This window comes from Ictidomys tridecemlineatus, chromosome 5 (genome assembly GCF_052094955.1).
Source record: "Ictidomys tridecemlineatus isolate mIctTri1 chromosome 5, mIctTri1.hap1, whole genome shotgun sequence".
In the NCBI taxonomy this organism is placed as follows: domain Eukaryota; kingdom Metazoa; phylum Chordata; class Mammalia; order Rodentia; family Sciuridae; genus Ictidomys; species Ictidomys tridecemlineatus.
Genome location: NC_135481.1, coordinates 195324301 through 195333097, shown reverse-complemented (window position 1 = coordinate 195333097; position 8797 = coordinate 195324301). Strand labels below are relative to the sequence as shown.

Here is an 8797-nt window from a genome sequence, read left to right as displayed (position 1 = left end):
ACATACCAACAAAGATGTTGTGTCCGCCGAGAACTAAGAAAAAATAAATAAATGTTAAAATTCTCTCTCTCTCTCTCTCTCTCTCTCTCTCTCTCTCTCTCGGTCCCCCTCTCTCTCTCACTCTCTCTTAAAAAAAAAAATTATAAAAAAAAACTGAAAAATAAATATTGAAATTCTCTCTCTTTCTCTCAAAAAAAATGGTCAAACTTAAAAAAAATATTGATATGTTCCATAAATATATTTTATAATATAGAATGATAGGTAAATACTGAATAGTCTACAGACTCTATAATAGTCATTACATATTGAATACAATACTGAAATAGATAAATGCCAAAACACCATAAGTATTAAGTATTGTTGTTTACTTTAGGTATGTACATACATATACTATGTATATACACTGTATATTATGTGTACAGTATTTACTGTTCCATATTACATATGCATACATGTGTACACTGTATGTTACTTACTGCAAGTTAAATCGCTTGCTCAAAGTCTTGCTGCTGGTAGGTGGCAGATACACTCCAGTTTGCATGACTCCTTCATTTTCAAGAACTGTGGCTCCGAATCAGCACGTTTATTCAACCCAATGCACACACCAGGAAAAGCCTGGAAACTCTGTCTTCCTCCCTCCCCACACATAACCAGGGCTCAACAAATAACTGAGTGGGGCTGCTGATGGGGCTCAGTGGTGGAGCACTTGCCTAGCACACCCGGGTGTGGGTTCAACTCCCCAAATCATGATGCTGATAATCAAACATTAAAAAATTGGTTATCTTTGTCTAAAAGTGGCTTGGTTAAGCTGGCCAAGTGGATTTAAGTAAGAAACTTAGACAGAAAGGCTGCTATCTTAAAATGAAAATGTAAGGGTAGATTTTTAAAATTTATTTAAATATATTTTCTAGCATTGAAACCAGAAGCTGCTGCTGCTGTTGTTGTTGTTGTTATTGGGGGTTGAACCCAGGGCTCTTTACCACTGAGTTACATCTTTTATTTTTAAATTGAGACAGTTGCTTAGGGCCTTGTCGAGTTACTGAGATGGCTTTGAACTTGCGATCCTCCTGCCTCAGCCTCCGGAGTCGCTAGGTTTAAAAGGTGTGCGCCCCTGTGCCTGGAGTAAACCAGAAACTCTGATAACGCACTAGTGTGTTGCTCAACTTCCAATCCTTCAGGTTTTCCCCAGTAATGAATGCGTTACATATAAAACACAGGGGTGCTACTGGGCGACGCGCCTCTTCAGCCGCGGTGAGCCTGTGGGCAGCACCCAGGGCTGGCAGAGCTGGGACGGCTGGTCACGGTCCCTGTGTGGGTGCTGAGAAACCCGCCTCGGGCCTCGTAGGGGTCTGTTTTGCCTGGTGCTGTCAGGCAGGATCCGATCAGATTGAACTTCCTGTAGAATAATTCACAGAAAGTTATTTATGGCTTCTTAATCTTCCTGATCTGAGACAGCTACTTGGGTTAAAGGAAGAGGGTTGAGGAAGTGGGGCAGAGGGAAAAAAAGAAGAAAAGGTCAGGGTGGCAGCCGGCCTAGATGTCCTTACTAGGAAGAAATGGCTGGAAGCCAGAGGCTGAGTGGTGGGTTGCATTTGGTGTCTAATATTTTAAAAACTAACAAAGGTAGGTTTTAGTTTTAAGACAGAAAACGTCCTTGTTGCCTTTTCAATTTACTTCTAAGAAGTGTCCTCGTGCCTCAGGCTACACCCTGGATTGTGCTTGGGATCAAATGGGTTGAAATTGACATTTATTTGTCATTTTATTTTTTGGTACTAGGGACTAAACTCAGGGGTGCTTAAACACTGAGTGACACCTCTAGTCCTTTTTTATTTTTATTTTTTTATTTTGGGACAGGATCCTGCTAAGTTGCTTAGGACCTCATTAAGTTGCTGAGGCTGGCCTTGAATTTGCTGATCCTCCTGCCTCAGCCTCCCAAGATGCTAGGATGACAGGTGCGCACAGGATTCCACACCTGGTTGGAGTTATTTTTATTCTGGTTTCATGTTGTGCAGGAAGAAGCAGCATACTTGAAAGAATGAAAACTTCAACGATCAGATGAGCCTATGTATCTAAATAATGAGAGATCCGATTGACCCAATTTTCTTGCAACTCAAGAAGTGAAAAGATTCCAGCTTCACCCACTGAACCGAGTTGAGTAATGTCTTCCTAAAACTGAAGTCCACACACAACTTATGAGTACAGCCTTATTTGGAGATAGAATCTTTGTGGATGTGACCAAGTTAAAATAAGGGCAGACTGGATTAGGGCAAGCCCCAAATCTAAGATGACTGATGTTCTTGTAAGAACAGAGAAAACTGGACACAGAGGAGAAGGTCCGTGAAGAGAGAAGCGGAGACTGAAGCCATGCATCCATCAGACAAGGAACAACAAAAATGGCTGACAATCACCAGAGGGTAGAAGACTCGTCCCTAGAGATTTTTTTTTTTTTCCCTACCAGGGATTGAACTCAGGGGCACTCGGCCACTGAGCCACATCCCCAGCCCTTTTTGTATTTTATTTAGAGACAGGGTCTCACTGAGTGGCTTAGCACCTCGAAATTGCTGAGGCTGGGTTTGAACTCACGATCCTCCTGTCTCAGCCTCCCAAGCGGCTGGGATTACAGTGGGCTTTTCCCTAGAGCTGTGAAGAGAATACGGAACAAATTTCTGTCTTTTAAAGTCACCAAGTTTGGGGCTGGGAATGTGGCTCAAGCGGTAGCGCGCTTGCCTGGCATGCGTGCGGCCCAGGGTTCGATCCTCAGCACCACGTACCAACAAAGATGTTGTGTCTGCCGAGAACTGAAAAAAATAAAATAAAATAATAAAAATTCTTTCTCCCTCTCTCTAACTCTCTCTCACTCTTTAAAAATAAATAAATAAATAAATTGTCTTGACTTGGAAAAAAAATAAAAAAATAAAAAAATAAAGTCACCAAGTTTGTGCTAATTTGTCATTGCAGAAAATTAATACATTCATAATAAGAGAAATGAAAATGAAAATCATACCGGCATGCCCTTGGGAACCCGACAACACTGCAAGAAACCAAACGAAAGGAAAGTCAGACAATGAGGATCCACAGTAAAAGACCATTATTGGGGCTGGGCTGGGGCTCAGTAGTTGAATGCATGCCTAGCACGTGTGAGGCATTGGGTTCCATCCTCAGCACCGCATAAAAATAAATAAAGTAAAAGTCCATTGACAACAGAAAATATTTAAAAAAATGCACATTACTTTATACTGTGACCCAGTTAGACAATGCACACATACACAGAAGTACGCACTGGTTTTAATATGTGTTGCTGAGTGCATGCTGATGTTTTTCTATTTCATTACTTTCTATTTCATTTGGCCTAGTTTAGTCTGGTTTATAAATAAAATATATATATTTTTCTTGGTACTGGAGATTGAACCCAGGGGTGTTTGACTGACATTCCCAGCCCTTTATAGTTTTCATTTTGAGACAGGATCTCCCTAAGTTGCTGAGGCTGGCCTTGAACTTGCAATCCTCCTTGCTCGGCCTCCTGAGCCACTGGGATTATAGGTGTGTGCCACTGTGCCCAGCTAAAATGTTGGTCATGCTCCATCAAATTAACTTCACAATCCCACTCATGGTGGAGCCTTAAGTTCGAAAACGCTGGCTGAGCCAGGTGTGGTGAATCTATAAAGGATATTGGCAGTAGCTGGGGCTGGGAGTAGTGATCAACAAACCTGCGTGACTGGGGCTGGGATAGCAGTCCTTTAGCGTGCACTGGGCCTGGGTTCCATCCAGTGCCATGAGACACACAAACCCCAGCTGCATCTATTCCAAATTCACTAGGAATCATCAGATTGGGGTGGATTTTTGACACGTAAATTCCACAGCAATAAAAGTACCTCCAGAGAAAGAAGCAGCAGCCAGGTGGGGGTCACCATGAAGCCATCAGCCTTCGGGAATTGGGACCAGCTTTTTAAAACAGTGTGCAAACCTGTGGTTGTGGCACACTGTGTAATTCCAGTGACTCAGGAGGCTGAGGTGTGAGGACCACACATTAGAGGCCAGCCGCAGCAATTTAGTATGGTATGTCTCAAAATAAACATTACAAAGGGCTGGGATGTGGCTCAGGTTCAATCCCCAGTAACCACAGAACAATGCAAAACCCGAACTTGGTGCAGGTGCTTGGCTCCTCTTCTAGCTGTTTCCTCTAGTCTCCTCAAAGTCCAGGGCTTCCTCCCGCGAATCTGCACACTCCTCCAGTCCTTCAGGGCATCACTCACTGGGTTTAAGACCTTTGGACAAGGTAGATATGGTGACACGCTCCCGTGGCCTTCGGAAACTCCCCCTGCCCAACGTGTTCTCCTCCCATGGCTTCTCACATTCTGTGATTTCTCAAAAGGTGGGCCAAAGCACAGAAAAGCTGGGAGGCATGGGGCACAGGTGGGGTGCTGCCGCACCTCTGCAGCCAGTCTACTGAGAGCCTCCTCCTCCTCCCCCGCCCTCCTCCCCTCCTCCCCCTCCCCCTCCTCCCCTCCTCCCCCTCCCCCTCCTCTCCTCCTCCCCCTCCTCCCTCTCCTCCTCCTCCCCCGACCTCCTCCCCTCCTCCCCCTCCCCCTCCTCCCCCTCCTCCTCCTCCCCCCTCCCCCTCCTTCTCCTCCCCCCTCCCCCTCCTTCTCCTCCTCTCCTTCCCCGCCCTCCTCCCCATCCTCCTCCCCTCCTCCTCCTCCCCTCCTCCCCCTCCCCCTCCTCCCCTCCTCCTCCTCCCCCCTCCTCCTCCCCTCCTCCTCCTCCTCCTCCCCCGACCTCCTCCCCTCCTCCCCCTCCCCCTCCTCCCCCTCCTCCTCCCCCCTCCCCCTCCCCCTCCTTCTCCTCCTCTCCTCCCCCTCCCCTCCTCCCCCTCCCCTCCTCCCCCTCCTCCTCCTCCTCCTTCCCCGCCCTCCTCCCCATCCTCCTCCCCTCCTCCTCCTCCCCTCCTCCCCCTCCCCCTCCTCCCCTCCTCCTCCTCCCCCCCTCCTCCTCCCCTCCTCCTCTTCCTCCTCCCCCCTCCTCCTCCCCCCTCCTCCTCCCCCTCTCCTCCTCCTCCTCACCCCTCCTCCTCCTCCTCCCCCGCCCTCCTCCCCCTCCCCTCCTCCTCCTCCCCTCCTCCTCCCCCTCCCCTCCTCCTCCTCCCCTCCTCCTCCTCCTCCCCCTCCTCCTCCCCCTCCCCCTCCTCCTCCCCCGTCCTCCCCCCTCCTCCCCCTCCTCCTCCTCCTCCTCCCCCCTCCTCCTCCCCCCTCCTCCTCCCTCCACTGAGGTCCCCCTGGGGTTTCCCCACCCCCGTGCCTCTGTGGTTGGTGATGCTTTACCCACGTTCGCCGGTTTGGGTTCTAGGAATTAGCAAGTGACTCAGGGCAGCCCGTGAAGGCCACCTCTGTCCCTGGTGCAGCTCCAAGATGGCTGTGTGGCCCAAGGCAGTCCAATTAGGGCCAGTTCTGGGTTTTTTCCTAGAAATACTAGATTTTTTTTTTTAAACCGTGATGGCTCAGTGGTGTGGATGTAGGATTATATCTGCTGTGGGCCTCGGTGGTCCACCAGATGAGGAAACCCTAAGAAAGAATGAGGCTAATACAAGAAAACAAACCAAGAGACAGGAGAGAGTGTTGATGTCAACGTGAGGGTGTCTGGATCCGTCCGTACCTGAAGCTGGTGCTGCTGGTACCCTTAAGATCAGGAGTGCCTCCGAATCCTCTTTTTCATGAGCCAGTTTTAGTTTCTGTCACTTGCTGTCAAGATTCTGACTAATACAGTGTCCCTGGGCAAGTGTTCATTTGTAATACCCTCCATTTCCTTATCTGGAAAAAAGGAACTGAGAATGAGGAGTAGAAAAAACAAATAACTCGATTTGTTGAAAAGCCACTAGGAAGAGTGTGAATGTATCCAGTTTGAACCAATAATGGGCAAGAACGCCTATTACTGCCCAATATTTACTTTCTTTCTCTATATTAATAGAATTCTGATTTTCCCCCAGTTCTGGTGATCAAACTCAGCGCGTGGCTCTTGCTAGGTGAGGTTTCTCTACTCTAGCCCTCCTGGGTCTGTCTTTTTTGGAATAGGGATCGAACTCAGGGGCACTCAAGCTCTGAGCCACACCCCCAGCCCTATTTTGTATTTTATTTAGAGACAGGGTCTCACTGACTTGCTTAGTGCCTTGCTTTTTGCTGAGGCTGGCTTTGAACTTGCGATCCTCCTGATTCAGCCTCCTGAGTCACTGGGATTATGGGTGTGCACCACTATGCCTGGCTTGGGAGAGCCTTCTTTTAAAAGATCATAAAAGTATGAATATAGCATTAGGTGTGAAGGAGAATATTGATTTAAAATGAGGACAGGGATCAATCTCTCTCTCTCTCTCTCTCACACACACACACACACACACACACACACACACACACACACACACACAGAGTTATGGGAGCTGTAGGAGCCAGACTCCAAAACACCTTCTAATGATTGGGTGACCCCTTGCTTTCAGGTGTGGTGTCCCCCACGTTCCACCAGGTGGTCTGAGTGATCTGCAGAACTTGGCAGTGACGGTGCCTCATGGCAAGATGGTTCATCTCGGATTCTTAAATCACTTGCTTAGCGGGGAAGCCCGCGCCCTGGTAGTGAGGGACAGAGACCTGGGGCCAACAGGTTCATGAACAAGCTCAGAATCAGATCCAGCCAGAGCAGGACTGCTAGTGGCCGGGCCCTGAGTCAGTGCCACCAGCCCAGTGGCTCGTGGGTCCTGACCCACAGTCACCCACCGTGACACATGTTTATTGCTTTAAGCTGCTGGGCTGTGAGTGGGTTTGTCACGCAGCCACCGAGACTCAGCACAGTGGCTGTCCCAGCGGCTGCTCTTGTCTTCTGAGGCTCTTTGGGTAATTTGTAAAAATACTCACACAGAACTGCTTCCTGTTTGTGCCTGGCTTCCCTCCCCACCCCAACCCCGTGTGGCTGCAGCGCTGTGGAGTCCCGCCCTTCCACAGGAGGCCGGGCTCAGAGCAGGACCTCCAGCTGCACTTGTTGAATCAGGAGTAAAGAAGACCCTCGCTCACAGGGCTGGGGTGTGGCTCAGGGGCAGAGCGCTTGCCTCCATGTGTGAGGAATGGGGCTGGATGCACAGCACCACATGTTCATAAGTGAATATCACCGTCTAGAACAAAGAGACCCTCGCAACAAGGGTTCAGCCCCTCTACCTTAGTTATTTATTCACACTTCACTGTTCTGGGGATGGAGCCCAGGACCTTGGGACTGCTAGGCAAGCTCTCCACCACGGAGCTGTGCCCCTAGCGACTGCAGAAGCTGAGGCAGGAGGATCTCAAGTTCAAGGCCAGCCTCAGCCATTTAGGTACGCCCTGGGCAACTCAGTGAGACCCTGTTTCAAAACAAAAACAAAAACAAAAAAAGCTCAAAATAAAAGAAAAAAGGCTGGAGAGGTGTCTCAATGGTTAAGCTCCCCTGGGTTCAATTCTAGGGACAAGACAAACCAACTAATCCCCGCCCTTCCAGAAGCTCAGTAACTAACTTAAGTAACTAACTTAAGATCACAGAGCTAGAGACGAACAGTCTTGACCCCTCAGCAGAAAGTCTTTCCATAGAACCAGATACACAGTGGATGCTAATAAATGCAGATTGACTGAAAAATCAGCGATGTGGCTTGTGGCTTGTCCTTGTTCAGTGAAGGTGAATGTCTCCTTACTGTAGAAACAAGGACGAGAGGGAGGGGCAGAGGAGATGATGGATTACTGTCGCAATCAGTTCTGCAGTGAGTACTGTATTTTGTGAAGAAAAAAAAAAAAAAGAAAATGGGCAAAACCACTTCAAAAGTGCCCAGAGACTAAAATTTGGGACAAAAAGGATTTGTTTCTCATTCCATGCATTATATTAGAAAAGCTGATGTCCCTCGGGGTTTAAAGCCTATGCAAAATAATTTGTGGTTTGCACCCCTCTCTTTTGAACAATTACAAAATCTCCAGACTGAAGCACACTGGGTCCCGCTGCAGGAGAACCACAAGAGGCTACCCTCAGCCCTTTCCTCCCAAGTCTCTCTGTAGTCAAGGTCAAAGTCAGAGGAGGGTCCAGGGCCTGGAGGTTGTGAGTCCTGTGACTACTCTAGCCTCCCCTGCACCCTCTGATTCTCTGAAACTGCAATGAGTTAGAAGAATTGTGGCTATCCTAATTAGGCCAAGTGTAATTAGATTTTGGAGTGGTAGAACTTGCAAGGTCTGAATGTTTGTGAAAGAAACATTTAAGCCTTTGAAAGTTAACGGATTTGTCCACTGAGTTATTCATAAGTCTCTTTGGCATCAGGCACAGGGTCTGGGACATTTTAGGTGCTCAATAAATTAATAAAGTTGTTGACTTGAAAGGGACTTAATTAGACACCTAAAAGAGAATGAATCACTCAGTCCACGAGCGCAACTTCTATAACCCCAAGTTCTCAGGATTTATTATTATTATTACTATTATTATTATTGGTACCAGGGATTGAACCCAGGGGTGTTCTACCACAGAGCCACATCCTCATACTTTTTAAAAAATTATTTTATTTAGAAGTGGTCTCCCCGAGTTACTGAGGTGGCTTTGAACTTGCTGAGCTGAAGGGATTAGAGGCCTGCGCCACTGCGTCCGTCCGGCAGGATTCTGCTCTTAATTTGAGGATTTGATTCCTCCCTTTGCCTCAGAGAGTCGTGTCTGTGGGTTTCACCCGTCCAGACTTATTTCCTGTCTAGGATCCCACCCTCCTTGCCCCGGTCCCTTGCATTCTGGAAGGCTGGTCCCACTCCGGGCTCCGGAGATGGGC

At 48.1% G+C, this 8797-nt stretch overlaps 1 long non-coding RNA gene across 2 annotated transcripts; it reads right to left on the bottom strand.

Annotated features, from left to right (window-relative positions):
• Nucleotides 1-344: 344 nt before the first annotated feature.
• LOC144378196 (uncharacterized) lies at nt 345-6384 on the bottom strand. 2 transcript variants are annotated; one of them, XR_013439864.1, is made up of 3 exons: nt 5650-6384; nt 3005-4265; nt 345-2798 (listed from the first exon to the last, which is right to left on the bottom strand). It is a non-coding gene; the product is annotated as an uncharacterized LOC144378196 (long non-coding RNA). The 2 variants fall into 2 exon arrangements; XR_013439863.1 differs by having other exon boundaries at nt 345-4265.
• Between the last annotated feature and the right edge of the window lie 2413 nt (nt 6385-8797).